This window comes from Schistocerca gregaria, unplaced genomic scaffold (genome assembly GCF_023897955.1).
Source record: "Schistocerca gregaria isolate iqSchGreg1 unplaced genomic scaffold, iqSchGreg1.2 ptg001011l, whole genome shotgun sequence".
NCBI classification, from domain to species: Eukaryota; Metazoa; Arthropoda; class Insecta; order Orthoptera; family Acrididae; genus Schistocerca; species Schistocerca gregaria.
In genome coordinates this window covers 62,501-70,000 of record NW_026062360.1, presented here as the reverse complement: position 1 = coordinate 70,000, position 7,500 = coordinate 62,501, and the positions used below count along the sequence as shown (strand labels likewise).

At 54.6% G+C, this 7,500-nt stretch overlaps 3 non-coding genes across 3 annotated transcripts in view; all 3 read left to right on the top strand.

The window, feature by feature from the left end:
- The first annotated feature begins 3,921 nt into the window (after nt 1–3,921).
- LOC126327015 (small subunit ribosomal RNA) lies at nt 3,922–5,814 on the top strand. The gene has a single exon (XR_007560903.1). It is a non-coding gene; the product is annotated as a small subunit ribosomal RNA (ribosomal RNA).
- Nucleotides 5,815–6,182: 368 nt separating this feature from the next.
- On the top strand, nt 6,183–6,337 carry LOC126327007 (5.8S ribosomal RNA). The gene has a single exon (XR_007560896.1). It is a non-coding gene; the product is annotated as a 5.8S ribosomal RNA (ribosomal RNA).
- Nucleotides 6,338–6,525: 188 nt separating this feature from the next.
- Nucleotides 6,526–7,500, top strand: part of LOC126327028 (large subunit ribosomal RNA) — a 4,222-nt gene continuing 3,247 nt past the window's right edge. Inside the window, exon 1 of the ribosomal RNA XR_007560915.1 lies at nt 6,526–7,500. This exon is cut by the window's right edge and continues 3,247 nt beyond it. This is a non-coding gene — a ribosomal RNA (large subunit ribosomal RNA).

The window sequence follows — 7,500 nt, the reverse complement described above, 5'->3', positions numbered from 1 at the left end:
CGCAACCCGGGTGCGTACGCCGCACCAAGTGCTCCACCCGCGACCGTACGTGCCCCGCCGAAATCGCAACTCCGGCGGATGAACGGCGGACTTTTCTCGCAGTCGTAAGTTGCAATCCACCCCTATATCTTGCGTCTCATGAAGAGTTATATCAAGTATGCCAAATTCCCGCTGTCCCTATACATGCAGTAAGTTCGTCATGGGCGCTGGCCGGCAGGCCGCGAGACCTGACGCCCGGCGGCAAAGAGTGCTCCTCTGAGGATATAGATGTTCCGTTCCGCCGCACAATGGTGACGGTGACCGCTGCCTGCGGTGGCAACGCTGGGCACAGTCGATACTCGCCGTGTGGTGGAAGGTAAACATTATGCGGTACATCAGTACTTTCCTAATAGTTCGGTCGTCTCACGGCACTGCTTAGTAAATGATGCAAGGCCACATATAGATGATTTATGCGAATGTCCCTATACGTGCTGTAAGACTGGGCACACAACGTGAATCGCACGTCAGCCAGACACTCGAACATGCACTACTCTCGGCCTGCAACGGAGACACACAATACGTAAACATCTGGAATGCGACAATGTCGAGTGCACCCTCTCTGCCACATTGCACCGTCGACACTATGATAACCAGACCAGTAGGTCCACCTATAAAAGCACAATACCACACTCCTCCGACAACTACCATTGCTCAGATAAACCAACACCACCAACACACATCCTACACAGAGGGGCACCAAATATCACCACCCGCCCTCGTGTTATACCACATGAAAAATTGCAGAAGTGAGAGACACAGACCCGCCAGCCTCTTGCTACAAGCATCGAACCGACGTGACGTATCTGACGGTGACTCAGGCATCCGCGTACTGCCACCACTATCCACCCCCCCCCCTCTCTGCCCCCTTCCCACACAATACCAAATTTAACCAACTTTATCGCTTAACCTAACTGTGGTTTTACCAGATTATCGCTTAACCTAACTGTGGTTTTACCAGATTATCGCTTAACCTAACTGTGGCTGTACCAGATTATCGCTTAACCTAACTGTGGCTGTACCAGATTATCGCTTAACCTAACTGTGGCTGTACCAGATTATCGCTTAACCTAACTGTGGCTGTACCAGATTATCGCTTAACCTAACTGTGGCTGTACCAGATTATCGCTTAACCTAACTGTGGCTGTACCAGATTATCGCTTAACCTAACTGTGGCTGTACCAGATTATCGCTTAACCTAACTGTGGTTGTACCAGATTGTCCCTTAACCTAACTCAATTTGTCCCTTAACCTAACTCAATTTGTCCCTTAACCTAACTCAATTTGTCCCTTAACCTAACTCAATTTGTCCCTTAACCTAACTCAATTTGTCCCTTAACCTAACTCAATTTGTCCCTTAACCTAACTCAATTTGTCCCTTAACCTAACTCAATTTGTCCCTTAACCTAACTCAATTTGTCCCTTAACCTAACTCAATTTGTCCCTTAACCTAACTCAATTTGTCCCTTAACCTAACTCAATTTGTCCCTTAACCTAACCCACGTTGTCCCTTAACCTAACTCAATTTGTCCCTTAACCTAACTCAATTTGTCCCTTAACCTAACTCAATTTGTCCCTTAACCTAACTCAATTTGTCCCTTAACCTAACTCAATTTGTCCCTTAACCTAACTCAATTTGTCCCTTAACCTAACTCAATTTGTCCCTTAACCTAACTCAATTTGTCCCTTAACCTAACCCACGTTGTCCCTTAACCTAACCCACGTTGTCCCTTAACCTAACCCACGTTGTCCCTTAACCTAACCCACGTTGTCCCTTAACCTAACCCACGTTGTCCCTTAACCTAACCCACGTTGTCCCTTAACCTAACCCACGTTGTCCCTTAACCTAACCCACGTTGTCCCTTAACCTAACCCACGTTGTCCCTTAACCTAACCCACGTTGTCCCTTAACCTAACCCACGTTGTCCCTTAACCTAACCCACGTTGTCCCTTAACCTAACCCACGTTGTCCCTTAACCTAACCCACGTTGTCCCTTAACCTAACCCACGTTGTCCCTTAACCTAACCCACGTTGTCCCTTAACCTAACCCACGTTGTCCCTTAACCTAACCCACGTTGTCCCTTTGCCTAACATAGTTCACTGCTCGGAATCTCTGGTGTCGTTGTTATCCTCATGTAGATGTCTTGCGAGTGTTGCTTACTTTCCACATATTCCCGCTATCCACTGTCAATTGTACTGCAATAGGACTATATCGCCCCCCCCCCCTCTGCCCCTCTCTTTGTGTCTCCGTCCTCTCAAGCTGGTCGGTCTGGCGTTTGAGTGTTAAATGAGCCTCGCAGCTGTTCAGTTGCGTTCAGATGTCGACGCCCTCAGTGTACGTCGTGGTATGGTCTGTGTCCATTGTCCGCTGATGTCGTACGCGTAACCCACACGCTGTACCGATCATCGGTAGTTACGTACAGAGTGAAGTAGTGTGATACGTGTGACCGTACGCTGGCTGTGCCCAACGGTGTCGAATCTCAATTTCCATATGTTGTGCTCGATGCTACTTGTCTCGTCTCCCAATAACAGCTAGGTTGCACTGTGGTACGCCGTAGAGGCGTGTGGGAGGAACGTACGAACGCATTGTATGTCACCCTGGGTCGCTGGGGGTGGTGGTGCGGTGAGTCAGGTCAGGTCAGCGTGAGCCGTGTGATGTAGTGACGCGTGTATTCCGACTTTGTCGTATTGCCTCACACAAAGTGCTACCCTGGTGGACCGCGTTCCATATCTGGGACATGCCGCAGATGCCGGTTGACAGTGGATCGCGGAAGGGACATCGCATACGTGCGCGGGCCACCTTCCACGTGTTCTCTTCTGCACATGTCGCAGTGTGTATGTGGTCTGATGTAGCGTGTCGTGACACATGACATCCTGGCATGCAAGAATTGTTGAATTCGCAAATGTAGGTGGACATCTACGTTTACTGCCCAAGATACGCAAATGAACTGGAAATCCGTTGTTGAGCGGTTGTTCACGCTGGAGGTGAATCTGTGATGGCGACGATCGGTACAGCTATTAACCGGTTGTTTCAGCGGTACCCGCCACATCCACACACGTGACTAGGCCCATGTGGGTATGAAGCGATACGCGGCGGTGGCTTGGTGGGACTGTTCCCGGCCGGTGAAGGGGGGCCGCCCGGCGTGTTGGCCGCGCGCTGCGTGGGCGCACGCGCAACAGGCGGCTGGTGGGGGGCGCCGAGTGGCAGGAGCGCCAGCCGACGGGCTCGGCAGGCGGCGCAGCTACGCTGCGGCGCACCCTGCACGCGGCGCCTGGCGGCCAAAGTTGGTTCAGCCGAGCCCGGTGCGAAGCGCGGTGGACATCTGCAGTGTGCTGGTCTGATTGAGGACTGTGTGCGTTGAGGATGCGCCGCCGCCTGGCACTCGGCGCCGCGACGCCGTCTGCTGCTCGGTCGCCCCAGCGGTTCTCGCAGGTGGTTTGTATCGCAGTTGTGCGGACGTGTTGGCGCGTGCGCTGTGCTGGGAGAGTTCGCTTCTGCACCCAAGTGGGGCTTTGCCCTTGTGTGGCGCTGGCGTTGGAGCTGCCGGTCACCATAGGTGGCGCGTGTTGTCTCCCGCCGGCAATGCCACGACAGCACGCTCCCGGGCCTCTGTCGGCAGCGGCAAGCTCAGTTGGGAGCAAGGGTGTTCGCACTAAAACCGTCTACTCGCCTAACTCCGGGCGATTGCGCCTCTCTCGAAACCGACCAAGTACCTAGGACGGCGCTGCGCGCCGCCGGGACCTGAGAGGGTTTCGAGGTGTATCGTGCAGGGGAGCTCGGCCTCCTCCTGTTTGCAGAATAATTGAGCGGACGCTTGCGTGTTCGCGCGGGCCCCCGGGACACACTCCCGGGCGGCCGGCTGCTCAGCTCTAGTTGACGCAGCTCCCTGGTTGATCCTGCCAGTAGTCATATGCTTGTCTCAAAGATTAAGCCATGCATGTCTCAGTACAAGCCGCATTAAGGTGAAACCGCGAATGGCTCATTAAATCAGTTATGGTTCCTTAGATCGTACCCACGTTACTTGGATAACTGTGGTAATTCTAGAGCTAATACATGCAAACAGAGTCCCGACCAGAGATGGAAGGGACGCTTTTATTAGATCAAAACCAATCGGATTGGCTTGTCTGGTCCGTTTGCCTTGGTGACTCTGAATAACTTTGGGCTGATCGCACGGTCCTCGTACCGGCGACGCATCTTTCAAATGTCTGCCTTATCAACTGTCGATGGTAGGTTCTGCGCCTACCATGGTTGTAACGGGTAACGGGGAATCAGGGTTCGATTCCGGAGAGGGAGCCTGAGAAACGGCTACCACATCCAAGGAAGGCAGCAGGCGCGCAAATTACCCACTCCCGGCACGGGGAGGTAGTGACGAAAAATAACGATACGGGACTCATCCGAGGCCCCGTAATCGGAATGAGTACACTTTAAATCCTTTAACGAGTATCTATTGGAGGGCAAGTCTGGTGCCAGCAGCCGCGGTAATTCCAGCTCCAATAGCGTATATTAAAGTTGTTGCGGTTAAAAAGCTCGTAGTTGGATTTGTGTCCCACGCTGTTGGTTCACCGCCCGTCGGTGTTTAACTGGCATGTATCGTGGGACGTCCTGCCGGTGGGGCGAGCCGAAGGGGTGCTTTCGCGTCCCGAGGCGGACCCCGTTTAAATCCTACCAGGGTGCTCTTTGTTGAGTGTCTCGGTGGGCCGGCACGTTTACTTTGAACAAATTAGAGTGCTTAAAGCAGGCAAGCCCGCCTGAATACTGTGTGCATGGAATAATGGAATAGGACCTCGGTTCTATTTTGTTGGTTTTCGGAACCCGAGGTAATGATTAATAGGGACAGGCGGGGGCATTCGTATTGCGACGTTAGAGGTGAAATTCTTGGATCGTCGCAAGACGAACAGAAGCGAAAGCATTTGCCAAGTATGTTTTCATTAATCAAGAACGAAAGTTAGAGGTTCGAAGGCGATCAGATACCGCCCTAGTTCTAACCATAAACGATGCCAGCCAGCGATCCGCCGCAGTTCCTCCGATGACTCGGCGGGCAGCCTCCGGGAAACCAAAGCTTTTGGGTTCCGGGGGAAGTATGGTTGCAAAGCTGAAACTTAAAGGAATTGACGGAAGGGCACCACCAGGAGTGGAGCCTGCGGCTTAATTTGACTCAACACGGGAAACCTCACCAGGCCCGGACACCGGAAGGATTGACAGATTGATAGCTCTTTCTTGATTCGGTGGGTGGTGGTGCATGGCCGTTCTTAGTTGGTGGAGCGATTTGTCTGGTTAATTCCGATAACGAACGAGACTCTAGCCTGCTAACTAGTCGCGTGACATCCTTCGTGCTGTCAGCGATTACTTTTCTTCTTAGAGGGACAGGCGGCTTCTAGCCGCACGAGATTGAGCAATAACAGGTCTGTGATGCCCTTAGATGTTCTGGGCCGCACGCGCGCTACACTGAAGGAATCAGCGTGTCTTCCTAGGCCGAAAGGTCGGGGTAACCCGCTGAACCTCCTTCGTGCTAGGGATTGGGGCTTGCAATTGTTCCCCATGAACGAGGAATTCCCAGTAAGCGCGAGTCATAAGCTCGCGTTGATTACGTCCCTGCCCTTTGTACACACCGCCCGTCGCTACTACCGATTGAATGATTTAGTGAGGTCTTCGGACTGGTACGCGGCATCGACTCTGTCGTTGCCGATGCTACCGGAAAGATGACCAAACTTGATCATTTAGAGGAAGTAAAAGTCGTAACAAGGTTTCCGTAGGTGAACCTGCGGAAGGATCATTACCGACTAGACTGCATGTCTTTCGATGTGCGTGTCGTGTCGTGTCGCGCAACACGCTACCTGTACGGCAGTTGCCGTGCGCCGCGTGCGGAACCACGCGTGCCTCTCAAAACTAGCGGAAGTGTTGTTGTTGTGTGGTACGAGCGCTGAAGCTCTGGAGCGGCTGGCCTGCGGTACCTGGCGCCTGGCGCCGGTTTTGAATGACGTTCGCCCGAGTGCCTGTCCGCTCCGGTGTGGAGCCGTACGACGCCCATCGGCTGTGAGGCCGTTGGACACAAAAAAAAATAGTGGAACAGGGGCCGTCAGACGCCTCAGTCCCGCAAATGCTACTGTCTTGAAAGAGACAGTGGGAGACTGAAAAGGAAAAGATCACCCAGGACGGTGGATCACTCGGCTCGTGGGTCGATGAAGAACGCAGCAAATTGCGCGTCGACATGTGAACTGCAGGACACATGAACATCGACGTTTCGAACGCACATTGCGGTCCATGGATTCCGTTCCCGGGCCACGTCTGGCTGAGGGTCGGCTACGTATACTGAAGCGCGCGGCGTTTGTCCCGCTTCGGAGACGTGGGAGTGTCGTGGTCGCCTGTGTGGCCGGCCGCGTCTCCTTAAACGTGCGATGCGCGCCCGTCGCCTGGCGGTTCGCATACCGGTACTTTCTCGGTAGCGTGCACAGCCGGCTGGCGGTGTGGCGTGCGACACCTCGTACAACGACCTCAGAGCAGGCGAGCCTACCCGCTGAATTTAAGCATATTACTAAGCGGAGGAAAAGAAACTAACAAGGATTCCCCCAGTAGCGGCGAGCGAACAGGGAAGAGTCCAGCACCGAACCCCGAAGGCTGCCGCCTGTCGTGGCATGTGGTGTTTGGGAGGGTCCACTACCCCGACGCCTCGCGCCGAGCCCAAGTCCAACTTGAATGAGGCCACGGCCCGTAGAGGGTGCCAGGCCCGTAGCGGCCGGTGCGAGCGTCGGCGGGACCTCTCCTTCGAGTCGGGTTGCTTGAGAGTGCAGCTCCAAGTGGGTGGTAAACTCCATCTGAGACTAAATATGACCACGAGACCGATAGCGAACAAGTACCGTGAGGGAAAGTTGAAAAGAACTTTGAAGAGAGAGTTCAAAAGTACGTGAAACCGTTCTGGGGTAAACGTGAGAAGTCCGAAAGGTCGAACGGGTGAGATTCACGCCCATCCGGCCACTGGCCCCCGCCCTCGGCAGATGGGGCCGGCCGCCCGCGCGGAGCAATCCGCGGCGGGGTCGTGTCCGGTTGCCTTTCCACTCGCCGCGGGGTGGGGCCGTTCCGGTGTGCGGTGGGCCGCACTTCTCCCCTAGTAGGACGTCGCGACCCGCTGGGTGCCGGCCTACGGCCCGGGTGCGCAGCCTGTCCTTCCGCGGGCCTCGGTTCGCGTCTGTTGGGCAGAGCCCCGGTGTCCTGGCTGGCTGCTCGGCGGTATATCTGGAGGAGTCGATTCGCCCCTTTGGGCGCTCGGGCTCCCGGCAAGCGCGCGCGGTTCTTCCCGGATGACGGACCTACCTGGCCCGGCCCCGGACCCGCGCCGCTGTTGGCTCGGGATGCTCTCGGGCGGAATAATCGCTCCCGTCAGCGGCGCTTCAGCTTTGGACAATTTCACGACCCGTCTTGAAACACGGACCAAGGAGTCTAACATGTGCGCGAGTCATTGGGCTGT